Consider the following 27837-nt stretch of genomic DNA (forward strand, 5'->3'; position numbering starts at 1 on the left):
TATAAGCAATGTCCCGTGGTGTTTGGGTTTCTCTGACTTACCTGACTTAGTAGGATCATCTCTACTTGCATCCATGTTGCTGCAGATTGCGTTACTTCCTTCTTTTTAATGGCCGAGTAGTATTCCATTGTACACGTGTACCACCTCTTCTTTATCCATCCGTCTGTCGATGGGCATTTAGGTTGTTTGCAGATCTTGGCTGTTAGGATCCTGTGTCCTGTACATAGATACTCATCACTCTTTGAGCAGTTGCTTGCTTTCTGGAACAGTACTTTCTAGGCTTTTCTTATACCTTCTCTGCCCCAGCTCTGGAATCAGCTGTTTCTGCAAAAGTTGTACTTACTTCTAGTAGAAAACGGTATTTATCTTTATAGGACGTACAAACAAGACATATCATGACAGTAAGTCTTACTGGTGTGATGTTGCTCCTGGGTCCTCTCAGTGAATAGACCTAGGGGATTGGGACATATATGTATGTATTGGCATAACACCATTTATAGCTGCTGCTGCTACTGCTAAGTCGCTTCAGTCGTGTCCAACTCTGTGCAAACCCATAGATGGCAGCCCACCAGGCTCCGCCATCCCTGGGATTCTCCAGGCAAGAACACTGGAATGGGTTGCCATTTCCTTCTCCAATGCATGAAAGTGAAAAGTGAAAGTGAAGTCGCTCAGTTGTGTCTGACTCTTTGCGACCCCATGGACTGCAGCCTACCAGGCTCCTCCGTCCATGGGATTTTCCAGGCAAGAGTCCTGGAGTGGGTGCCATTGCCTTCTCCACCATTTATACTTACAAGTACTTATTTCTATCTTCATCTCTGTGATTCTGGTTATCTAATACATATATGCTCTCCTTGTTGCCTACTTGGTTCTGATGTCTGTCTGTCCATCATTTAATAATTGGATTCTGACAATTCAGTAGAATTCTAAGTTAAGTCACCATGCAAATTGCCAAAGAGATAAGAAATTGCCTGATGCATTAATCTGATAAATTTCAATATGCATGCTAGATTATTTAAATAAGGGACACTCAATTTAGAATAAAAAGAGGTTTGAGTAAAAAAAAAAATCAGTCAAAAAATGATGTTTTTTGAATGAGAAGCCGGTGCCTATTGATAAAATATGAAAGACATTACATAAAAGCAGGAGTGTGGCAAGTAACCCTGGCATCTCTGTCAGGTTTTGGAACCTCTAGAAAATACAGCAGCAAAGATAAATAAAACCTGAAGACATATATAGCAAATATATATGTAAAATATAGCAAAATGATTATCATTTATGGCAGAAAATGAAGAACTAAAGAGCCTCTTGATGAAAGTGAAAGAGGAGAGTGAAAAAAATGACTTGACACTCAACATTCAGAAAACTAAGATCACGGCATCTGGTCCCATCACTTCATGGCAAATAGATGGGGAAACAGTGGCAGACTTTATTTTTGGGGGGGGGGGCTCCAAAAATCACTGCAGATGGTGACTGCAGCCATGAAATTAAAAGACGCTTGCTCCTTGGAAGAAAAGTTATGACCGATCTAGACAGCATATTAAAAAGCAGAGACATTACTTTACTAACAAAGGTCCATCTAGTCAAAGCTATGGTTTTTCCAGTAGTCATGTATGGACATGAGTGTTGGACTATAAAGAAACCTGAGTGCCAAAGAATGATGCTTTTGAACTGTGGTGCTGGAGAAGACTCTTGAGAGTCCCTTGGACTGCAAGGAGATCCAACCAGTCCATCCTAAAGGAAATCAGTCCTGAATATTCATTGGAAGGACTGATGCTGAAGCTACAACTTTGGCCACCTGATGTGAAGAGCCTACTCATTGGAAAAGACCCTGATGCTGGGAAAGATTGAAGGCAGGAGGAGAAGGGACGACAGAGGATAAGGTGGTTGGATGGCATCACCGACTCAATGGACGTGAGTTTCGGTAAACTCCAGGAGTTGGTGATGGACAGGGAGGCCTGGCGTGCTGCGGTCCATGGGGTCACAAAGAGTCACACATGGCTGAGCAAATGAACTGAACTGATTATCATTTATAAGTTGTCTCTAGCATTATGCATATATGCTAAATAGTTGAAGAACCAGGGAATGATTCTATTCCTGAAAACCCAAGATAATCAATTGAAAGAGTATTACAAGAAGTTAAAGAATTCATTAGAAATGCTTGAATAATATCTGAAAAGTAATTGTGCTTTTATGTCAGCAGTGGAACAGTACATTCACTGTAGCAAAAAAGATGTACAACCTCTTACAAATATTCAGGACACATGCAATAATGACGTGTTCACCTTCTGAGATGAGATTACACACCATGTCAGGTATAGTTTAATGCACACATTGTACAGTCTCTGACCACATGCTCCATATTTTTGTTTTCAGAGTGTGACAAATGGATGGTAGCATTCATCTGGCAGAATACATGCTCAATGACAGCTAAGACAGGATAAGTATTTTTTATGTTTTGCTTTGTTTTTTATAGGGAGAGCCACTTTATTTTTTACTTATATTTTTGACCTTATTTCCCCAACTCTGTTCTCCTTTCTCAAGATTGCTTTGGTTATTTGGGATCTTTTGTGTTTCCATAGAAATTAAAAAAAAATTTTTTTTTGTTCTAGTACTGTCAACACTGCCGTAGGTAATTCAAAAGGGATTACGTTGAATCTGTCCATTGCTGTGGGTAGTATAGTGATTTTGCCAATTTGCTTTTTCCAATTCAAGAGCATGATATATCTTTCCATCTGTTTGTGTTTCATTTCTTCCATCAGCACCTTAAAGTTTTCAGAGTACATGTATTTTGCTTCCTTATGTAGGCTTATTGCTAGATGTTTTATTCTTTTTGATATGGTCCATAGGAATGTTTCCTTCATTACTTTTTCTCATTTTTCATTCTTAGTGTATAGAAAAGGAGCACATGTCTGTGTTTTAATTTTGTATCCTGCAACTTTACCAAATTCATTGCTGATCTCTAGCAGTTTTCCGGTGGCGGCGTCAGGATTTTCTTTGTATAGTATCATGTCATCTGCAACCAGTGACAGTTTGATTTCTGCTTTTCTAATCTGGAGTCCTTTTTAGTTTATTTTTTCCTCTAATTGTTGTGGCTAGGACTCCCAAAACTCTGATGAGTAATGTTGGTGACAGTGGACATCCTTACCTCGTTCCTGATTTTAGAGAAAAATGCTTTCAGTTTTGAGTGTGATGTCAGCATTCTCTGTTTTTGTGCAGTTGCTAAGTCGTGTCCGACTCTCTGTGACGCCATGCAGCGAAGCACGCCAGGCTTCCCTGCACTTAACTACCTCTCAGAGTTTGCCGAAACTCGTGTCCGTTGAGTCAGTGATGCCATCCGACCTTCTCATCCTCTATCACCCACTTCTCCTGCTGCCCTCAGTCTTTCCCGGAAAAAGTGAAAGTGTTACTTGCTCGGTTGTGCCTGACTCTTTGCCACCCCATGGACTGCCGCCCACCAGGCTCCTCTGTCCATGGGATTCTCCAGGCAAGGGTACTGGAGTGGGTTGCCATTTCCTTCTCCAGGGGATCTTCCTAATCAGAGATCAAACTCACGTCTCCTGCATTGCAGGCAGATTCTTCACTGTCTGAGCCACCAGGGTATACCTGTCTTTCCCAGCACCACAGCCTTTTCCAATGAGTTGGCTCTTCGCATCAGGTGGCCAAAGTATTGGAGTTTCAACTTCAGCATCAGTTCTTCCAATGAATATTCAGGGCTGATCTCCTTCAGAACGGACTGGTTGGATCTCCTTGCTGTCCAAGGGACTCTCAAGAGTCTTCTCCAGCACCACAGTTCAAAAGCATCAATTATTTGGTGCTCTGCCTCCTTCATGGGTTTATCATACATGGCTTTTATTATTTTGAGGTAGATTTCCTTTCTGGAGGAACTGTTATCATAAACTTTCTGGAGAATTTTATCATAAATGCATGTTGAATTTTATCAAAAGACTTTTCTGCTTTTATTGAGATGATCGTATAGTTTTTATTCTTCAGTTTGTTAATGTGTATTGTGTTGATTGGTGAATATTGAAAAAAACATTGCATCCCTGGGATAAATCCCACTTGATATTTGTGTTAGACCCTTTTAATTTACTCTTGGATTCAGTTTGCTGGTTTTTTTTTTTTTTTTTTGAGGACTTTTGCCTCTATTCGTAAGTGATATTGGCCTGTAATTTTTTTCCTATGTGATATTTTTATGTGATCTTGATATCAACGTGATGGGGGCCTCATAGAGTGAGTATGGAAGTATTTTTTCCTCTGCAATGTTCTGGAAGAGTTTCGCAAGGATAGCTGTTAACTCTTCTATAGGTGTTTGATAGAATTCACCTGTGAAGCCATCTGGTCCTGGACTTCTGTTTGTTGGGAGTTTTTAAATTACAGATTCAGTTTCAGTTCTTGTAATTGGTCTGTTCATATCTTCTGTGTCTTCCTGGTTCAGTCTTGGAAGATTATACCTTTCTAAGAATTTGTCCATTTCTTTTCAGTGTCCATTTTATTGACATACAGTTCCTTGTAGTAGTATCTTATGGTCCTTTATATTTCTGTGGTGTCAGGAATACTTTTCATTTCTAATTTTATTGATTAGGGCCCTTTCCCTTTTTTTCTTTATAAGTCTGGCTAAAGGTTCATCAATTGTATAATTTTTTTTTCTCTTTTTCCTAAGGTAAGCTTTTCTTAATATAAACTTCCGTCTTGGAATTGCTTTTGCCGGAACCCATAGGTTTTGCCCTGAGGCTCATACAGTATGGAAAGAGGTAAATACTGAAATATTTTTTATTACTGGCTTTTTATAAAGAATAAAATTGAGATTTGCACAGGAGTACTGCTGTGAAAAAGAATCGCTTCCTCCCCTGAAGCCAGAGTTGTGCATTTCCATTGTACCAGGAGTCCTCTGTATTGAATTCAGCAGACAGGTCCAGTTAGAATGCGAATGGGAAAGACCCGGAAGTGACGTCACAGAGACAGACTGGCAGTGAGAGCTGGTTCTCTCATCCAGGTACCGACCAGGCCCGACCCTGCTTAGCTTCTGAGATCAGACGAGATGGGGCGTGTTCAGGGTGGTATGGCTGCAGACAAGGGCCAGTTCTGTAGAGACGGACGCAGCAAACAAATAGCATCAACTCAAAGAGTCACAAGAGAGCAAAATACAAAGACAGGGTTCTAGTCTTCCTGCTCAAGTCACAACTTGTGGGGGGAAACCCAGCTGGTCTTCGAGGAATGAAGCTTTAGGTCCTTGCATTTCTTTCCCTTTGCATTTTGCACTGGGGTGCAGCCGATTCATAGTGTTGGGATGGTTTCAGCTGAACAGTGAAGAGCCTGAGTCATACATACACATGTATCCATTCTCCCCCAACTCCCCTCCCACAATCCTTGCCTTTCTAATTGCCGTCTGACCCTGGGCGTCACCCTTTGGCAGGAAGGGGGGACCCCTTCCAGGGCTTGAGAGGGGGCTCACATGTAACACTTGGAAATGAATTGTCCCAGGAGACACCTGTGCTGACCAAGCAAGAGACTTGATTGGCAAGGGGACCCCTCGGGAGGAGGGCAGGAGGGTGCGGGAACCCAGGAGGACTGCTGTGCCACGTGGCTCACAGTCTCAGGTTTAATGGTGATGGGATTCATTTCCTGGTTGTCTTCGGCCAGTCGTTCTCACTCAGGGTCCTTCCTGGGGGTGCCTGCATCGCTCAGCCAAGGTGGATGCCAGTGTAGCCACTTAGACACATGTCATGTCATTTGTTTCTGTAATATTATATCCAGGGGCTTTCCCATTCATCATTTAGCTGGCTATGCCCCAAACTATGGGGCTTCCCTCATAGCTCAGTTAGTAAAAAATCCACCTACAATGCAGGAGACCCTGGTTTGATTCCTGGGTCAGGAAGATCACCTGGAGAAGGGATGGGCTACCCACTCCAGTATTCTTGGGCTTCCCTGGTGGCTCAGCTGGTAAAGAATCTGCCTGCAATGCAGGGGACCTGGGTTCAATCCCTGGGTTGGGAAGACCCCCTGGAGAAGGGAAAGGCTACCCACTCCAGTATTTGGCCTGGAGAATTCCACAGACTGTATAGTCCATAGAGTCGCAAAGAGTCAGACTGAGCGACTTTCATTTCACTCACCCCAACTCTGGGAGGTGAGTAGCACCTATGGCCTGACGTCTCCTCTCTCCTTTTCATCTTTCATGAATCCTTCCAGTTGGTGGTACTTTCTTACTTCTGCATTCTGTACTAGGACCTGCTGTGGTAAGATGACTCCTGTGAGTGGTTATTATCGTGCCTGGCCAGGGAGGACCGTTTCAGTCAATGGCTCCCCTGACGGAAATGAGATTTCTTTTTAATGGCTGAGTAATATTCCACTGTATATTTATACATCTCCTTTCTATGTATAGGTGATGTCATACGATATTTGTCTTTGTCTAGCTGACCTACTTCACTCAGTATGATCATCTCTAGGTCCAGCCACATCACTACCAATGGCATTATCTTGTTCTTTCTTATGGCTGTGTAATATTCCATTGTATATATGTACAACATCTTCTTTATCTATTCCCCTGTTGATGGACGTTTAGGTTACTTGCATGTCCTGCCTATTGTAAATAATTCTGCTGTACACTGGGGAAAGGAAAAGTGAAAGCCTCTCAGTCATGTCTGACTCTTTGTGACCTCATGGACTATACAGTCCATGGAATTCTCCAGGCCAGAACACTGGACTGGGTAGCCTTTCCCTTCTCCAGGGGATCTTCCCAACCCAGGAATCGAACCCAGGTCTCCTTCATTGCAGGCGGATTCTTTAGCAGCTGAGTCACCAGGCAAGCCCAAGAAGACTGGAGTGGGTAGCGTATCCCTTTTCCAGCAGATCTTCCCGATCCAGGAATCGAACCAGGGTCTCCTCGGGGGAAACTTTACCAACTGAGCTATGAGGGAAGCCCTGTACATTGGGGTGCCTGTATCTTTTTTTGAGCCGTGTTTTTCTCCGGCTGTGTGCCCAGGAGTGGGGTCGTTGGATCATACGGTAGCTCTGCATTCTGGTTTTTTAAGAAACTTCTGTGCTGTTCTCTATAATGGCTGCACCAGTTTGCATTCCCACCAGCATGTAAGAGAGTTCCCTTCTCTCCACACTCTCTTCAGCATTTCTTGTTTATAGATTTCTTGATGATGGTCATTCCAGCCAGTGTGAGGTGATGATGATTTGCAGGTTGGGTTTGCACTTCTCTCATAATTAGTGATGTTGAAGCATCTTTTCATGTGTGTATTGGCCACCTGTATGTCTTCTTTGGAAAAATGCCTACTCAAGTCTTTTGCCTGTTTTCTGATTATTTTTTTTTTGTACTGTTTCTACTGTAATATGAGAATATTTATATTCTAATGTGAAGCTTTCCAAAAGTTTTAATTGATCTGACTAAAACTGTTACAGGTGGATTCCTGAAGATGCCCCAAGTTGCCTTTTGAGGACAGTGTTCCCAGACTCTCCTTCTGGACGCACTGTCTTTCATTGCTTGACGCCTTACAGCGAGTAGTTACAGGTGTGATGGGAATGTGGGCTGGCTACAGTGAGTGGTTTCAGTCAGTGGTTTCCCTGGAAACTTGGCAACTTGTGAGATATGCAGAAGCTCAGGGTTCATCCCCAACGTCGTGAATGGAGTCTGCCTTTGAACTACATTCTCAAGGGATTCATGATGCTCAGTCACATCCAAACTCTTTGCAGCCCCGTGGACTGTAGCCCATCGGGCTCCTCTTGTCCATGGCATTTTTCCAGGCAAGAATACTGGAGTGGGTTGCCAGTTGCTCCTCCAGGGGAATCTTCCTTCCGCAGGGATCGAACTTGCCTCTCTTGCGTCTCCTGCACTGGCAAGTGGATTCCTTACCACTGAGCCACATGGGAACAGATTCGCTGGGTATTGAGAAATGCTGCATCATCGGTGCGTTCTACGGTGATGGGTGGAAGAAATGGTTCTGTGAGGGTAAGAAGTGGCAGGTTATACAGACCTCATTATTGTATTTTAGACAGATTTTTTTCCAAGATATTAAAGAGACGAAGGGAGGACAGTCAAATTGGAAGCCAGATGTGTACTGATGGGTATTATTTTGGGGTTGGGTTCAGTAGACAAGTGGGAAAGAAGGGCCTGGCATCTTAGAAAACATGAGGAGGATGCAATTGATGGTGGAAAGGAAGAGAAAGACAGGAGGGCCTGTTTAAGGAGCAGGTTTCTGGTGAAGGTTGGAGCGGGCTGCGTCAAAGGCTGCTGCAGGACTGAGGAGGAGCTCCTTTTTTTATTTTATTTTATTTTATTGATGTGGACCATTTTTTAAAAGCCTTTATTGAATTTGTTACCATGGTGCATCTGTTTCATGCTTTGTTTTTTGGCTGTGAGTCATACTGGACCTTAGGTCCCCAACCAGGAATCGAACCTGCAATTCCAGCATTGGAAGGGGAAGGATTAACCCCCAGACCACCAGGGCAGCCCTGAGAAGGAGCTGCTTTACAGAGACGAGCTCTCAATGAAGGCAGGCATGGGCTCGAAAAAAGCAGAATTGTCGATTAGAGAAGAAAAAGAGAACAGACTGTTGGGTTCCATTTCAGAATAACAGACAAAGCATCTATGACTCAAACAGCTATGTAAAAAAATGTTGAGTCTTCCAGGCTAACTGTTGTTGTTCAGTCACTCAGTCATGTCCGACTCTTTGCGGCCCTGTGGACTGCAGCAGGCCAGGCTTCCCTGTCCCTCACTATCTCCTGGACTTTGCTCAAACTCATGTCCATTGATTTGGTGATGCCATCCAACCCTCTCATCCTCTGGTGCTCCATTCTGCTCCTGTCTTCAATCTTTCCCAGCATCAGGGTCTTTTCCAGTGAGTATGCTCTTTGAAACTCAAAGTATTGGAGCTTCAGAATCAGCGCTTCCAGTGAATATTCAGGGTTGATTTCCTTTCACATGGACTGGTTTGATCTTGCAGTCCCAGGGACTCTCGAGAGTCTTCAGCATCAATTCTTCAGTGCTCAGCCTTCTTGAATGATTAGTAATGACACTATTTCTCTGTCTGCTGCCAATGAAAGAATCACATAAGACTTCTCTGTGAAGCATCTTATGTGTTATATATTTAAATACTTATTTTTGATTGTTTCTTTGGCTGTGTTGAGTCTTAGTTATGTTGCACAGGATCTTTGATCTTCATTGCAGCATGCAGGATCTTTTCAGTTTCTGCATGTGGGATCTACTTATCTGACCAGGGATCCAGGTGGGGCCCACTGCATTGGGATCTCCAAGTCTTGGCCACTGGAGCAGCACAGAAGTCTTTTTAAAATATATATATATTTACACATGTACACCCATGGCTGATTCATGTCAATGTATGGCAAAAACCACTACGATATTGTAAAGTAATTAGCCTCCAATTAAAATAAATAAATTAATTAAAAAGAAATTTTTACAACTTGTATTGGTTTCCGCCACGTGCATCCAAGTCCCTTCAGTCGTGTCCCAGCTTTCTTTTTGCAGACTGGGTAAGATCCGCCCTTCCTTAATCATTTTATTTACCTCTTGTCTTTGTTCGTGAGCAAAGAGCTTACCTGCGTGCTAAGTCACTAAGTCACGTCTGAGTCTTTGCGACTCCATGGACTGCAGCCCACCAGGCTCCTCTATCCATGGGATTCTCCAGGCAAGAACACTGGAGTGGGTTGTCATTCCCTTCTCCAGGGCATCTTCTTGACCCAAGAATCGAACCTGTATCTCTTGTGTCTCCTGCACTGTCAGGCAGGTTCTTTACCACTTATGCCACTTAGGAAGGTTTTTTCCTTTATTATTATTTTTAACTGGAGGGTAATCACATTGCAATAATATTGTGTTGGTTCCTGGCATGCATCAACATGAATCGGCCATAGGTATACATATGCCCCCTCCGTCTAGAACATTGGAGCATCTCAGATCATCTTGCCAACCCTTAGGCTTTCTCACTCATTCTTCCCAGTCAGACAGAGCAGCTACCACCGGAGTCTGTTGGTTGATGACCCCCAAGCTCTATCTCCAGTGGAGACATCCCATTGTCTGACTCCTAGGCCCATGGATGGAACCACCTACTGAATGCCTCCACATACTGGGCTCTGAGGCACCTTCAAACTCATCTTTATTCCCACCATCACTTTGAAACCCTCAGTTATGTATTTTTGGGGGGCGGTATGTTATCTTTTTAATTAATTTATTTTAATTGGAGGCTAATTACTTTACAGTATTGTAGTGGTTTTTGCCATACATTGACTTTAATCAGCCACGGGTGTACATGTGTCCCCCATCTTGAACCCCCCTCCCTCTCCATCCCATCCCTCTGGGTCATCCCAGTGCACCGGCCCTGAGCACCCTGTCTCACGCATCGAACCTGGACTGGCGATCTGTTTCACATATGGTAATATATATGTTTCAATGCTGTTCTCTCAGATCATCCCACCCTCGCCTTCTCCCACAGAGTCCAAAAGTGTGTTCTGTACATCTGTGTCTCTTTTGCTGTCTCGCATATAGGGTCATTGTTACCATCTTTGTAAATTCCATATATATGCGTTAATATACAGTATTGTTGTTTTTCTGACTTACTTCACTGTGCATAATAGGCTCCAGTTTCATCCACCTCATTAGAACTGATTCACATGCATTCTTTTTAATGGCTGAGTAATATTCCAGTGTGTATATGTACCACAGCTCAGTTAAGTTTCTCTGTTTCAAGTGGCTCCCACCTACCATGCAGATGTAAGGTTAAGCCTGAAAGAAAGAAAGTGAAAGTCACTCAGTTGTGTCCAACTCTTTGTGACCCCAAGGACTATAGAGTCCATGGGATTCTCCAGGCCAGAATACTAGAGTGGGTAGCCTTTCCCTTCTCCAGGGGATCTTCCTGACCCAGGAATTGAACCTGGGTCTCCTGCGTTGCAGACATATTCTTTACCAAATGAGCAATAAGGGAAGCGTATATACGTTTTAATTTTACTTATTGTGCTTCATCTTTTTATTTTTTTCACATTATTCTTTCAGTTGCTGAATTATACCACCTACTTTCCTTTTGACGGTGAATATCTCCATTAAGTGTTTGGTGCTCAAGTTCCTCGGTTGTGTCCAACTGTTTGTGATGCTATGGACGATAGCCCTCCAGGCTCTGCTCTCTGTGGGATTCTCCAGGCAATACTGGAGTGCGTTGCCACGCCCTTCTCCAATCTCCATCAAGACTTAATTCTATTAATAACCAACAAATACTTTCACGGAGTGACCTTGTTAGCTCCTATTACCTAATTTCAATATTTTTAGATCCCATATACTCAGTTACTGATGACATCCTCTGTATGTTCCAGATCGTATTTGCCACATTCCAGAGAACACTGTATCCTTTACCACCATGCATTTCTAGAGTTTAATTTTAATCCTATCCATTTCTACTAGCTAAAGATAATGTGGGATATTAATGCATCTGTCCTTTTTCATTTTGATAGATTCCCTAATATAAAAACCAGTTATGTACATGAAAAATACCACTGTTTCTACTTTGGTACCTATTTCACTTGTATAGCATTCTTCTAAGTCGCCATATCAGAGAAGGCAATGGCACCCCACTCCAGTACTCTTGCCTGAAAAACCCCATGGACGGAGGAGGAGCCTGGTAGGCTGCAGTCCATGGGGTCGCTAAGAGTCAAACACGACTGAGCGACTTCACTTTCGCTTTTCACTTTCACGCATTGGAGAAGGAAATGGCACCCCACTCCAGTGTTCTTGCCTGGAAAATCCTAGGGACGGAGGAGCCTGTTAGGCTGCAGTCCATGGGGTTGCTAAGAGTCGGACACGATTGAGTGACTTCACTTTCACTTTTCACTTTCATGCATTGGAGAAGGAAATGGCAACCCACTCCAGTGTTCTTGCTTGGAGAATCCCAGGGACAGGGGAGCCTGGTGGGCTGCCGTCTATGGTGTCGCACAGAGTCGAACACAACTGAATCGACTTAGCAGCAGTAGCAAGTAGCCATATTTCATTGATATAATCAATAAAGCAAAAGCTTATTAATTAAACTAATTCAATTTCTATAGGCATTTCAGCATTGATTACACACCTCATGAATTTTCTCTGTTTAATTCAAATCAGTCTGACATATCTGATTCTCTTAAATGCTTTTTTAAGCACTGTATGGAGCACAATACACACATAATATTAAACTTATTGAAAATTGGATTGGTTCACTTAGGCTAATCAGGTCAAAAGTGCTAATAAATTTAATAGTGTTTCTCTACTGTCTGACATATTCTTTTTCCCCTTTGTGTGCTGTGCTTAGTCTCTCAGTCGTGTCCGACTCTTTTCGACCCCATGGACTGTAGCCCACCAGGCTCCTCTGTCCATGGGATTCTCCAGGCAAGAATACTGGAGTGGGTTGCCATGCCCTCCTCCAGGGGATCTTCCCGACCCAGGAATCAAACCCAGGTCTCCCTCATTGCAGGCAGATTCTTTACCAACTGAGCTACCAGGGAGGCTCTCCCCTCTTTCTCATTTTTAAAATAATATTTATGTTCATTTATGTATTTGGCTGTGCCAGGGGTTAATTGGAACATGTGAACTCTTGGTTGCAACAGGTAGGGCCTATTTCCCTGACCAGGGATCAAACCCCAGACCCCTTGCATTGGGAGCACCGAGTGTCAGCCACTGGATCACCTGGGAAATCCCCTCTCTTCCTCCTTTTTAAGCCTGTCTTTGGTTTCATCCATTTTACCTACTGTATATATGTCCAGTGTTCCAGTGGTCCTACACACCATAAAGATGAGGCATATTCTCTAGCTGCCAACAGGTGAAGGATTTGGTTCACCAACCAGTATTTATTCCTGATCTAGCTCGTGAAGATTGTCTGCACCTTCCCAGATGATTTTTCCCAGGTTGATTACTCAACAAGAGAGGTCCTGCTTTTACAGTGCTCTGCCGTCCTTGACACAAGTGAAGCGTCCCAATCGCTGCTTCCGACGGTTGGTCAGTTTTATTTCCTGGTAACCCTAGCTTTTCTCCCAAGCTGTCACTTGGTCTGGACATCTCAGCTTCTTCTCATAATACAGTTCATTATAAGCTGCATTTAGTACCACGTGCATTCATCACACAGGCCAGAGTCACCTTCTCTGCCGTTGTTGATCCTGAGGGCGCCTTAGTCACGTCCAGTCCCACGAGAGAGTCTAGGTCAGTGCAGCTCTTGGAAATTCCTACCGCTCTTGTCCATCTGCCATTTAGTCCTGGGTATTGAGTTCTCTCTGCCCTCTGATGCAGGTCCGTCTAGTCAACAAAGGTCCATTTGGTCAAAGCTATGGTTTTTCCAGTAGTCATGTATGGATGTGAGAGTTGGACCATAAGAAAAGCTCTGAGTGTCAAAGAATGGATGCTTTTGAACTGTGGTATTGGAGAAGACTCTTGAGAGTCCCTTGGCCTGCAAGAGCTCCAACCAGTCCATCCTAAAGGAGATCAGTCCTGGGTGTTCATTGGAAAGACTAATGCTGAAGCTGAAGCTGAAACTACAATACTTTGGCCACCTGATGCAAAGAGCTGACTAATTGTAAGAGACCCTGATGCTGGGAAAGATTGAAGGCGGGAGAAGGGGGCAGCAGAGGATGAGCTGGTTGGATGGCCTCACCGACTCGATGGACATGAGTTTGAGTAAGCTCTGGGAGTTGGTGATGCACAGGGAGGCCTGGAGTGCTGCAGTCCATGGGGTCGCAAAGGGTCGGACACGACTGAGCAACTGAACTGAACTGATTGAGTTCTGTGACTGTTGACCATTATGATGATGTGATTGTTGTTCTCAGTGTTTGGTTCTGTCGACTAGTACATGCTTGTGATTATCCCTCACGCATACAAAACTGAACACATGTCCCACACCATTTTAACTCAAAGTACTGCCAGTTCTGTCCCCAGGAGTCTGTTCATATTTTTGGACGGTGGCTAGAAAAATAAAATTATGAAGTTGCGTTTTGATTGCCATCTGCCTAGCTCTAGAAATAGTAGCTGAATACCCTCACAGAAGACCACCAGCCGTGACGGGAGAATCAGATTGCTCCGTTGGAAATAAAAACAAGTGCTGTATGAGCCATAAATACAGATAGACAGATGGAAAGTTTAGCATACAGCAAAAATGCACCTCACCTACTACCTTCGCTCCCATTATCTTGTCCTTCCCGAACAGTCTACGAGTCTGTAGAAGGTTGTTTACGGCAGAACAGGCATGAAAAAACAGGAAGAGACAAACTTGTATTTATGGCTTGTGAAAATGTAGAAAACTGAATACAGAATGATACCAAGCAGAGGTAATGGCAGGGTACTGAATTACTGCATGTAGATAATTCACATGGTTGGATGGCATCACCAACTCAATGGACATGAGTTTCAGCAAACTCCGGGAGATAGTGAAGGACAGGGAAGCCTGGTGTGCTGCAGTCCCTGGGGTCACAAAGAATTGGACACGACCAAGGGACTGAACAATTACCGTTAGTTGCGTACTGGTAATGCCTTTTGATTGTGATGGCATTTTCATAAATGTGGTATCTTCATACTCCTGGTGAATCTGCTAATGTAAAGCTTGGTCCACATTTTGCACACTTCCTGTTTCCTTTTACCTTTTCTAACACCAGATAATCTGTGACAATGTTCGCAACAATATTATATTTCTGAAACTTTGCAGAGAAAAAGTCGAGTATTTTTACATTCCCCTTTTGCATGCAAAATCACTTCCAAACTGTTACTATGTGGGCTGAAGTATTTCCCCGTCAAGGTTATTTGGAAGATAAGAGGAGTTTCTGAGCCTCTCAACACATGACATGTGACTTTCAGGTGAGTTTAGTTCCTCACTTAGTGAGGGAGTTCCTTCACTCGAGCCAGAAGACTTATTAAGAATAAAACAAAACATACAGCAAAACCTCTGAAACTATCGAGCCACAAATTTTGCAGTGGGTAAGCTGCCTTCTACAACATGGATTCTCAGTGTTTCAGAACCTTCACATCTCTGGCAGTAAAGCTTACTTGAAAATGTGTGTGGTATTTTCATTGCAAATGGTATAGACACATAGTAAAAAATGTGTATGTACATTTAAAAACACACGAAAAATTATTCAAGTCATCCCCCATATCCATATATTAAGAATAGTCATTACTATCTGTTTGGCATATGATTATTTCTTTGAGAGTAAAAATATAGATGCAAAACCACCAGCCTGTTCCCCATGAGTCTGTTTCCATATCATTGATAAGTTCATTTGGGTCATATTGTAGATTCCACATATAAGTGATAATCATGTGACATCTTTCTCTTTCTGACTTACTGCATTTAGTATGATAATCTCCAGGTCCATCCATGTGGATACAAAGGGCATGGTTTCATTCTTTTTCTTGGCTCAGTAGTATTCCATTGTGATATACATACCGCATCTTCTTCATCCGTTCATTTGCTGGTGGACATTGAGGTTATTTCCGCGTCTTGGCTATTGGAAATAGTGCTGATGTGAACCTTGGGGGGCATGGATCTTTTTCACATTATGGTTTTCTCTGGGTCTGTGCCCACGAGTGGGACTGCAAGATCATAAAGTAGTTCTGGTTTTAGTTTTTTTCCTGAGAAACTGTTATCCTGTTTTCCAAAGTGACTGCACCAACTTACATTCCACCAACACTGTAGGAGGGTTCCCTTTTCTCTACACTCTTTCCAGCATTTGTTATTTGTAGATTTTTTTTTTTTTTTAATGATAGCCACTCTGCCTGGTTCAAGTGAGGTACTACAACTGGTACCTTACTGTAGATTTGATGATTTGCATTTCTTTAATAAATAGCGGTATTGAGCACCTTTTCATATGCCTATTGGCCATCAGTTTGTCTCCTTTGAACAAATGTCTATTTCAGTCTTCTAATGGGTCCGTCTGCAGACTCTGCCTGCAGTGCGGAAGACTTGGGTTCAATCCCTGGGTCAGGAAGATCCCCTGGAGGACAGCATGACAACATACTACAATATTCTTGCCTGGAGAATCCCCATGGACCGAGGAGCCTGGTGGGCTGCAGTCCATGGGGTCACAAAGAGTAAGACATGACCGAGTAAGCACACAGCACAACCATTTTTCAATTGGGTTGTTTTGTTGTTGTTGCTAAAGAAATAATTCTCTTGAATTAGTGTCTTTAACTTGCCCTTGTTGAAGAACATGCTCACTCATAGGGTCATTTCCTACTCATAGTCCCTTAGATTCTCTTTGCATCCATCTTTGAACACTGCAAGTATTTCCATAGGAGAAATCACTTCAGGAAGGATTGCCGGCTCAAAGGGAATGCACAGTTGAAACTCTGAAGGGTTCTAGGCAAACTCCCCTGCAGAGAAGGCTGTACTAAGACACACTCTCTTAAAAGCTTCTGAGAACATTTTTCTCCCCACTTTTATCCACAATGGACAGTATCAATCTTTTCAAATTTTGGTGATCTAGAAGGTGAAAATAAATGGGAACCATACCTTGTCTTGATGGGAGAACATATTAATCTTCAAGTGAGTTTGTTTTATCATATTAAAGATGCACATTGTCCACATTCAGAAACTTATAAGCCAGGGCTTCCCCACCTCTGGGGTCTAACGCCTGATGATCTGAGATAGAGCTGATGTGAAAAACCTCTGCTCCAGGGTTTAAAAGGGGTGGGTATTGGGGGAAAGACTTGCACTGCCTCTTTGTTTTCCCTGCTTTCACATCTGAGAGAGTTTTCTCCAAGATGATCTCCAAGTAGGCATTTGGTGTGGCCCGGGTTCAGATTGTCCTTCCTTTTCTCTCTCTTAGAAACTCACCCTGCCTGCAAAGAGAGGCTGACTCCTAGCTCCTCCTCGGCTGCATCCAGGCACGTGAGGGCCACCCCCTTCTGCTTCACTTTGTTCTGTGAAAGACGTCACGAGGACTGGTGAGTTTTCACGTGTCCAGCTTCAGGACTGCTGAGTTTTCACGTGTCCAGCTTCAGCAGCTGTGTTTGTAACGTCCCCTGCTGGCTCCACTTTTCCCAGAGGTGGACTCTAAAGTTTAAATGGGGTCGGGGTGCTGGGGGGCGGGGGTGGGAAGATTCTTCCAGGCTAAGTCATCTTCAGATGCACAAGACATCCTGCAATTCAGACTTTATGCGGATCTCCTGTCCGCGCTTTAGCATGTATCTCTTGTTCTCTTAATGACTGTCACCCCTGATCCTGAAAATGTTTGAGTCAGAAATTGTGCTTGTACATGATTAATCTCATTTGTAAGATTTCACAGTATTGAATTTCTTTGTACTCCAAAGGTAGCCAACTGGAGGAAAGTTTCTTATTGGGCTGGCCAAAAAGTTCATTTCTATTTTTCCTATACCATCTTATGGAAAAATGCCAAACAAAGTTCCTGTCCCACCCAATATATTGATTCAGATTGTGTAGATATGACCAAAAATTATAAGCATGATGTGATATTTGAATTAATATTGCAAATTTTAGATATATTGGTATTAATAAAGGGACTTCCCAGGTGGCGCTACTGGTAAAGAGCCTGCCTGCTGATGCAGGAGACATTAAGAGACCCAGGATCAATCCCTGGGTTGGGAAGATCCCCTGGAGAAGGACATGGCAACCCACTCCAGTACTCTTGCCTGGAGCATCCCATGGACAGAGGAGCCTGGCGGGCTACAGTCCATGCGGTCACAAAGAGTGGACACAGCTGAAGTGGCTAAGCATGCAAAAGCACTATTAATAAAATGGAGATCACAAAGAAAACTTTTTACACGACGAAGGGCATTTGCCAGTTTCCCAAAATTCACCTTAAAATATGAAGACAAACTTTTGATAAAGACGTTAAATTTCTGTGTAAACCAATGTTTCTCATGCAGCTAGCTTAGCTCACTGTTAAGTCTGCTATGCATTCTACGTAATTCTAAACCATTTCTATCATTCAGGGAAAGCCATGTATGTGTGTCATATTTGCACAAATAGTAGGCTCTGTCAATGTGTTTTTCACTATGAATGCGTGTGATACAAATAATCAGCCTAACAATTTAGTATTTGTTCAGGGTTCTTCTAAAATTTACTCACACAAAGCTGTGGACAGAATTAGAAAGCAGTTCAGTTCAGTTCAGTTCATTTCAGTCGCTCAGTCATGTCTGACTCTTTGCGACCCTATGAATCGCAGCATGCCAGGCCTCCCCGTCCATCACCAACTCCCGGAGTTCACCCAGACTCACGTCCATCGAGTCAGTGATGCCATCCAGCCATCTCATCCTCTGTCATCCCCTTCTCCTCCTGCCCCCAATCCCTCCCAGCATCAGAGTCTTTTCCAATGAGTCAACTCTTCGCATGAGGTGGCCAAAGTATTGGAGTTTCAGCTTTAGCATCATTCCTTCCAAAGAAATCCCAGGGCTGATCTCCTTCAGAATGGACTGGTTGGATCTCCTTGCAGTCCAAGGGACTCTCAAGAGTCTTCTCCAACACCACAGTTCAAAAGCATCAATTCTTCAGCGCTCAGCCTTCTTCACAGTCCAACTCTCACATCCATACATGACCACAGGAAAAACCATAGTCTTGACTAGACGAACCTTTGTTGGCAAAGTAATGTCTCTGCTTTTGAATATGCTATCTAGGTTGGTCATAACTTTCCTTCCAAGGAGTAAGCATCTTTTAATTTCATGGCTGCAGTCACCATCTGCAGAGCCATGTCCAAAAAGAGGATAAATCCAGCTTCTCTGCTAATTTAAATCTTACTTGAAGTGTAGGTAGGAGCTGAAGAGGTGTGTTCGTGCTAAGTCACTTAAGTCGGGTCCGACTCTTTGCAACCCCATGGACTGTAGCCCCACCAGGCTCCTCTGTCTGTGGGATTCTCCAGTCAAGGATACTAGAGTGGTTTACCATGGTCTCCTTCAGGGGATCTTCCCCACCCTAGGATCGAACCTGCGTCTCTTATGTCTCCTGCATTAGCAGATGGGTTCCTTACCACGAGTGCCACCTGGGAAGAAATGCAACAAAGACGTTCATCAAACATGCCATTATTCATTTATTCTCTACACGTTGATTCCATGCCAGGGTTTATCATCCACTCACTGGACAATGAACATATATAGTGAATGGATTCGGTATACAGTCAGTGTGTCATGAATGGATGATAAACATGGAAACATGCGGAATACTTTTGGGATGCACAGGGGAAGATGTCTGGGATGATTCCAAATTTTCCATTAAAATAAAAGAAGCCAGCTCACTGGCTTCAGGGCACGTTAATGACGTCAGCATAGAAGCAAGGTGAATTCTCTCACGGATGACCATTTTTCCATCTCTTGCTCTTGATATCCACTTCAGGACTGTCCTCCCCTGTAGCTGCAGGTTGATGCTTAGAAGTTTCATCCTTTATCTTAAACGAGGGGCATCCTTTTCCTTTCTTTCCCCTTGAGCCAGCTGTTCCTCGTCTGACCTTAAGACTTGCAGTTGTTACTCTTTGTCTGCTGGCTCCCACTACTGTAAAATCTGTGAAGGTTTAAAATAGACCAACAAACAAGTGCATTTCTTTTTTTTTTTCTTCTTCTTCTTCTAAGAATGAAGTATATCTTTATTTTCCCTACTGGAGTATAATTGGTTGACAATGCTGTGTTGGTTTCTGCCATACAACAGCATCCATCAGCTCTAAGTAGACACAGATCCACTCCCTGTTAAGCCTCCCTCTCCTCCCCAATCCCACCCCTCTGGGTCATCACAGAGCCCCGAGCTGAGCTCCCTGTGCTATCCGGCAGCTGCCCGCTAGCTGTCTGCTTTACACCTGGTGTTGTGTATATCAGTGCTATTCTCTCAGTCCAGCCCACCCTCTTGTTCCGCACTGTGTCCACATTCTCTACGTCTGCATCTCTATTCCGGCCCTGCAAACAGGTGCATCAGTACCTCATTTCTCGATTCCGTACATATGTGTGAACATACAAGTGTTTCTCTTTCGGACTTCAGTTCAGTCACTCAGTCGTGTCTGACTTTTTGTGACCCCATTGACCCCAGCACGCCAGGCTTCCCTGTCCGTCACCAACTCCCGGAGTTTACCCAAACTCATGTCCATCAAGTTGGTGATGCCATCCAACCATCTCATCCTCTGTTGTCCCCTTCTCCTCCCGCCCTCAATCTTTCCCAGCATCAGGGTCTCTTCCAATGAGTCAGTTCTTTGCATCGTGTGCCCAAAGGATTGGAGTTTCAGCTTCACCGTCAGTCCTTCCAGTGAACACTCAGGACTGATCTCCTTTAGGATGGACTGGTTGGATTTCCTTGCAGTCCAAGGGACTCTCAAGAGTCTTCTCCAACACCACCGTTCAAAAGCATCCATTCTTCGGCACTCAGCTTTGTTTATAGTCCAACTCTCACATCCATACATGACTACTGGAAAAACCATAGCCTTGACTAGACAGACCTTTGTTGGCAAAGTAATGTCTCTGCTTTTTAATATGCTGTCTAGGTTGGTCATAAGTATTCTTCCAAGGAGTAAGGGTCTTTTAATTTCATGGCTACATTCACCATCTGCAGTGATTTTGGCCCCCCCACCAAAATAAAGTCTGCCACTGTTTCCACTGTTTCCCCACCTTTCTGACTTACTTCCCTGCATAGCTAGGCTCTCGGTTCTTCCCCTTCCGTTTAGCTGGCATTTTTTAAATGAGTATTTCTATTTGTTCATTGGCTGTGCAGTGTCTCAGTTGCAGCAAGTGAGATCTTTGATCTCCATTGTGACTCGTGGGATCTAGATCCCTGACAGGGACTGACCCTGGGCAGCCCCCTGCATTGGGAGGATGGAGTCTTAGCTGCTGGAGCACCAGGGACGTCCCAGTGCAAAGCTTTCTCCTCCTCAGCCTGCAATTCCAGTTTGTCTGAGAGCCTTACTTCTGCCCATGCTAACTAAGAGCTGACACACACACGCTCGGTTCCCGTCTTTGCATCTGATCATTTTCCCTCCTGATGGAGGAAGACAGCTGTGAGACCGCGATTTGCTTCCTCTGAGCCTCTGACTCCTTTCTCCAGGTCTGCTCTATTATAAAAGCTCTTCTCTATGGAGGCTTCTCTTTTCTCCCTGATACCCCTCTCGGGAATTTTTTGAGCAGCCGGTTTGCTTGGCTCTTAATGAGGTTAATGCCTAATGAACCCTGGTAAGAGTGACACAGAACTGTGATGACAGTTTCATACATCGAGGAATCTGTATGTGCTAGAAGGGTTTTCAAAATAAAAAAGAAGAGTTTCAACATAAGGATGGTTCAGTCCATGCATCATATTCACTGTGTCCTAGGGTGTGTCCTGAGCTGGCCTGTCTGGCCTGAGGTCTGTCTGGCCTGAGTCCCTGGGCATAAAGTGACATCACTGGTTCCTGAACACGGCAGAGGGAGGCACCACTGTTATACTGGGTTGGCCACAAAGATTGGGTTTTTCTGTAAGATGTTATGGAAACACTTGGAACAAACTTTTTTGCCAACGCAATATTTCAGGATGATAAATCTGAAATCACAGAGCGGGAGTGAGGAAAACCTTAAGGAAATAATTGTATTAGTTCAGTTCGGTTCAGTTGCTCATTCGTGTCCAACTCTTTGCGACCCCAAGGACTGCAGCACGCCAGACCTCCCTGTCCATCACCAACTCTGGGAGCTTGCTCAAGCTCACGTCCATCGAGTCGGTGATGCCATCCAACCATCTCATCCTCTGTCGTCCCCTTCTCCTCCCGCGCTCAATCTTTCCCAGCATCAGGGTCTTTTCCGGTGAGTCAGGTCTTCGCATCAGGTGTCAAAAGGGTTGGAGTTTCAGCTTCAGCATCAGTCCTTCCAGTGAACACCCAGGACTGATCTCCTTTAGGGTGGACTGGTGGGATCTCCTTGCAGTCCAAGGGGCTCTCAGGAGTCTTCTCCAACACACAGTTCAAAAGCATCAATTCTAAAGCAAACAATAGTACAGATGACTATAGTTCTGTGACAGGATTTGAAGGTCTGAATTAAAGTCATGGAGGAGAACACATATACACTTAATGCCCTTTTAAGGTCTTCTTAAAGGCCACTTAAGTGGCCCTCTGAATCTATCAGCAGAGGAATCGACAAATATGATGGTGAGGGGATGAAAATGGAATATTACTCAGTCATAAAAAATGAAATTAAGGCATTTGCAGCAACATGGATTGACCCAGAGATGATAATACTAAGTGAGGTAAGTCAGCCCTCCCTCCCACAAAACCAAATGGTGTGTGATGTAACTTACATGTGGAATTTAAAAACACGGTGCAAGTGAGCTTTCTTACAAAACAAACTCAGAGCGAGGAAACAAACTTTTGATTACCAAAGAGGAAAGAGGGAGGGAGGGATAAATTAGAGGATTTGGGGATTAACAAATACACACTACACCTGAAGCTAACACAGCATTGTCAGTCAAGCACGTGTGTGTCTGTATGCACTCAGTCATGTCCGGCTCTCTGTGGCCCCATGGACTGTAGCCCACCAGGCTCCTCTGTCCATGGGATTCTCCAGCCAAGAATACTGGAGTGGGTTGCCGTTTCCTCCTCCAGGGGATCTTCCGGAACCATGGATAGAACCCACGTCTCCTGCATTGGCAGGCAGATTCTTTTTCACAGAGCTACATTGGAAGAGCCAAATCAGGTGTACTCCAATATAAAAAAAAAATTTTTAAGTGCAAAGAAAAGAACCTATGGAATTGCCAGACCAGTCATTCTGGGGAGAAGCCAAACCTCAGGTGAGTCATGGAGTTTTCAAGCTGCCTTGGTTCAGTGACGATGGGCTTAACCACACATTTGGGATCAGGTTTGAGGGTGGAGGGCAGGGCTCCCCGAGGTCTAGAGTCTCATAAGAGACACTCTATCTCTATGGTGGAGTCTAAGGTAAAGAAGGCTTCCCAAGTGGCTCAGTGGTAAAGAACCTACCTGCAACGCAGGAGACCCCAGTTCTATTCCTGGGATGGGAAGACCCCCTGGAGAAGGGATAGGGTATCCACTCCAGTATTCCTGGGCTTCCCTTGTGACTTAGTTGGTAAAGAATCTGCCTGCAATGCAGGAGACCTGGGTTCCATCCCTGGGTTGAGAAGATCCCCTGGAGAAGGGAATGGCTACCTACTCCAGTATTCTGGCCTGGAGAATCCCATGGACTGTGTAGTCCGTGGGGTCGCAAAAGAGTCAGACACGACTGAGTGACTTTCACTTTCACAGTATCTGATATGTTTCTTGCATATAATGGCTAGTTGGGTTTTCAGCCCAGTTAGAGAATAGGGTTGGCAAAAGTGAAAGGATTTCTATTATTTTTAAAATTCTCCCATCCATAAAATTCCATTTAATACAAAGTTGAATAATCTGCTTAGATTTAAGCTTATTGTTAATGAAATCACATCATCTTTGATCCACTCAAATTGTGATCAGATTTATTTTTATCTCTCTCCATTTATTCAAGGAGTATTTATCAAAGCTGATAAGCTCTGAGTAGGATTAGCAACTTGAAGAAGATCCCTGTTCTCAGGAGAAGGGAAGGTAGGAAGATTTCAGATGATAAAAGGAGAGAAAAGGAAAACAATTCTCCCTAAGAGCAGAAAGAAACAATGTCCATCAATAAAGGAATGGATAAAGAAGATATGGTACATGTATCAAGTGGAGTATTACTCCCCCTGGAGGAGGAAATGGCAACCCATTCCAGTATTCTTGCCTGGAAAATCCCACAGACAGAGGAGCCCGGTGAGCTACAGTCCACGGGGTCACAGAGGGTCGGACACAACTGAGCGACTGATGCATAAAAAATGAATGCTATGGTGCCAGCTGCATTCACACAGATGTACCTGAATGTGATCAAACCCACTATATACTCCAAAATAAAATTAAAATTCAGGTAATTAGTCGTAAGCCCTTGGGTGTTCATCGTGGCCCTTTCCGCTGGGATCCACATCCCAGCAACACGACTTTCCCCAGCCTCTGGTTTCCCAGATAACCAGGCGGAGCATTGGAAAATGCTGCCTCTTGTGGCCACTTCCTGTAACAACAAGTTAAAACCAGGCCTGGACACTTCATGTTCAAAAGGCCCACAGTGCCGTAAAAGACACCTGCCCTCAAGAAATGCCCTGGGGAAGAGCACCGAGAAAGAATCCCAAGTAGGGCCTATTTTCAAGCATGCCAGGTGGTGCCCGCAGTGAAGAATCTGCTTGCCAGTACAGGAGTCACAGCTTTGATCCTTGGGTTGGGAAGATCCCCTAGAGGAGGAAATGGCAACCCACTCCAGGATTCTTGCCTGGAGAATTCCAAGGACAGAGGAGTCTGGAGAACTACAGTCCATGGGGTAGCAAGGAGTCGGACACGTGCATGCATGCAAACTTAATTTGCGGTACATATCAAGAGACATACGGCTTCCTTGAGCTATTGCCAAACAAATTCTGGATGCGCTACTCCCTGCAAAATAGAGTTAAGTGTACTGAACCTCCAGGATATAGACTGCCGTTGACTTGTCTTCAGTTTTATTCTACGGCCAATAAAATTGGGCCATTTACCTGGCACCGCAGAAAGTGTTTCTACCACCCACAAGGCTCCCTCACCTCCTCCCTTCTGCCCGAGCTCCGTCGGCCAGCACCACCTGCTCCCAGCTCCACGTCTGCATCGTCTTTGTCCTCCTAAGCTGCCTTCCCTTTCGATTTTCTTTCTTTTTTTGTTACTGGAGGAGAGTCTGCAAGTAGTGCTGTGTCTCAAAAAAGCACCTCATTACAGTGCTGGGTATGCATAACAGTTCTACAAGTTTCCCTCTGTCCTTTTTATATCTTTAATTACACTTTAATTCAGGAATCCATTATGTATCGTAATCAAACATCATCTTGCCTTGTGCGTCTACTCCTGTTTCTTATCTAGACTTCTAAGACGACTGGTGTGTTTTTACCTGTTGTAACTGCATCCTCTCTGGTTTTCCTGGAAGAAGAGAGAGATCTCAGGGCCTTGGAGCCGGCCAGCAGAGTGAGTTGCCCAGTTAACCATAGTGATTCTCTGACAAGAGAGAAGATGGACAGACACACCTAGATTCTGATCCTCTCTTAGCTGGTAAGACGCTGATCTCCCGAAACAAAGTCTATTCGTCTCGTGAATATTAAGAGGTATTTTGAAGTTGTTATGAGGATGACAGACACGAGAAAGGATAAGAGCCCAACAGACCTGCTGTCCAGTCGCTCAGCTGTGTCCTACTCTCTGCGACCCCATGGACTGCAGCACACCAGGCTTCCCTGTCCATCACCAACTCCCGGAGTTTACTCAAATTCATGTCCATAGAGTCGGTGATGCCATCTCATCTCTGTCACCCACCTTCTCCTCCTGCCCTCAGTCTTTCCCAGCATGATATATGTATGTGTGAGTGTTTGTGCACAGTAATTCAGGAATCCATTATGTACCACAGTAAAACATCTTGCCTTGTATGTCTATGAAAATGAAAGTGAAGTCGCTCAGTCATGTCCACCTCTCTGCAACCCCATGCTACGTAGCTCACCAGGCTTCTCTGTCCATGGGATGCTCCAGGCGAGAACACTGGAGTGGGTGGCCATTTCCTTCTCCAGGGGATCTTCCCGACCCAGGGACTGAACCGTTTGAGCCACCAGGGAATCTCTTGCATATCTCTACGCATTTCAAATCTAGATTTCTAAAATGACTGCTATTTTTACCTGTTTAACTCCATCCTCTCTAGAATTATATATAAATGTATATATACACACACAGACACATACATGGATGGACACCCTACTTGATACAAGTATAAGGAACATTTCAAAGAGAAAAGGGAACATCATGTTTTTCCTATGTGGAAACTTTCTTACCAAAGTTAGAGACGAGAAAAGTACGTTTTCCTCCTAAAAGAAAAAAATTCTTGACTTTCTCAAGTGGAGATTCCATGTTATCGTTTATTTCCTCCTGTGATATCTTAGGTGTGGGTTGTAGTTAAGTCACTCAGTCGTGTCCAACTCTTTGCGACTCCATGGACTGCAGCCCGCCAGGCTCCTCTGTCCATGGGATTCTCCAGGCAAGGATACTGGAGTGGGTTGCCATGCCTTCCTCCAAGGGATCTTCCTGACCCAGGGATCGAACCCGGGTCTCCTGCTTTGCAGGCCTATTCTTTACTGTCTGAACCACCAGGAAAAGCCCCATTATTCCAACACCAGCTGCTAAAACAGAGGCAAAGCCGGCGCTTATATTTACTCAACACTGTTTTGAAGCTGAGCATCCACCGCTACCAATAATGTCTTTTCCTATAACACGCCAGAATGAATCAATGGAGTTGTGGTGGTCATTTGTCAAACTCTCAGATCTAAATAATGATATTACATAATATGGTCCAGACAGCGTGCTAACAGGAAATAAACATGGAGCTTTATAATGTTTTAAAATTGTACGAATAGTTTTGACAGGGACTAATTTTTTGAAAGCAAGAAGACTAGAGATACAGAGAGAGAAGGGGCTGCCTTACCAAGCCCCACATAAAATAATGAAATCATTGATCAAATGAGAAAATTCAATGATGCCTCAAGGAAGTCATTATCTAGGAGTCTTCCTGCCAACTGGAGACGTGCGCTTCATTTGATTAGTACTGCAAACTACAAGAAAATAAGACGGCACAAAAATGAAACTGTTACCCTTGCATTTCAGTCCAACCATGACACGGGTGTGAGCAGGCAGTGACAACAGGGAGAACAGAGAACAGTTCCCATGAAGCTCTAGAACCTCCAGCTTGAAAAACTGGAATCACACTACATTTTACAAAATGTACCAGGCTTCCCAGGAGGCGCCAGTGGTAAAGATCCCGCCTGCCAATGTGGGAGATGTAAGAGACGGGGCTTCCATCCCTGGGTAGGGAAGATCCCCTGGAGGAGAACGTGGCAACCCACTCCACTGTTCTTGCCTGGAGAATGCCATGGACAGAGGAGCCTGGCGGGTTGCAGTCCATAGGGTCATGGAGAGTTGGACACAACTGAGCGACTAAATAACCCACAAGGATCAGAGTCTGGCTTCGGTGAGGACCAGAGTCAGGCTTTATTGAGTCCACAGGCTATAGTGTAGACCAGGGCCGTCTTTACTGGGGAACATAGCAGGTTTTATTCAGGACCTGTCAGGCGTCAGAAAAGATCAGAGTTAAACAGTACTGAAGACAAGGTCAGACGAGGGGATAAGAGTTCGGATGTATGATGGACCGATATCTGGCTATACGAGATAGCCAGATATATGACCAACCTAGATAGCATATTGAAAAGCAGAGACATTACTTTGCCAACAAAGGTCCATCTAGTCAAGGCTATGGTTTTTCCAGTGGTCATGTATGGATGTGAGAGTTGGACTATGAAGAAAGCTGAGCACCGAAGAATGGATGCTTTTGAACTGTGGTGTTGGAGAAGACTCTTGAGAGTCCCTTGGACTGCAAGGAGATCCAACCAGTCATTCTGAAGGAGATCAGCCCTGGGTGTTCTTTGGAAGGAATGATGCTAAAGCTGAAACTCCAGTACTTTGGCCACCTCATGCAAAGAGTTGACTCATTGGAAAAGATTCTGATGCTGGGAGGGATTGGGGGTAGGAGGAGAAGGCAACGACAGAGGATGAGATGGCTGGATGGCATCACCAACTCGATGGACGTGAATTTCAGTGAACTCCAGGAGATGGTGATGGACAGGGAGGCCTGGCGTGCTGTGATTCATGGGGTTGCAAAGAGTCAGACACGACTGAGCAACTGAACTGAACTGAACTGAATGTCAGATGTTAGGAGGTGCTGCAAACAATTTCATTAGGACAAGAATGAGGCTTTCATGGATGTGAGAGTTGGACTATAAAGAAAGCTGAGTGTCAAAGAATGGATGCTTTTGAACTGTGGTGTTGGAGAAGACTCTT

At 44.2% G+C, this 27837-nt stretch overlaps 1 long non-coding RNA gene across 1 annotated transcript; it reads left to right on the plus strand.

The window, feature by feature from the left end:
- Positions 1-584: 584 nt before the first annotated feature.
- Positions 585-27515, plus strand: LOC133242146 (uncharacterized). Its single transcript, XR_009734793.1, has 3 exons — positions 585-4751; positions 16783-16900; positions 24832-27515. It is a non-coding gene; the product is annotated as an uncharacterized LOC133242146 (long non-coding RNA).
- Positions 27516-27837: the final 322 nt, after the last annotated feature.

Source organism: Bos javanicus, chromosome X (genome assembly GCF_032452875.1).
Source record: "Bos javanicus breed banteng chromosome X, ARS-OSU_banteng_1.0, whole genome shotgun sequence".
NCBI lineage: Eukaryota > Metazoa > Chordata > Mammalia > Artiodactyla > Bovidae > Bos > Bos javanicus.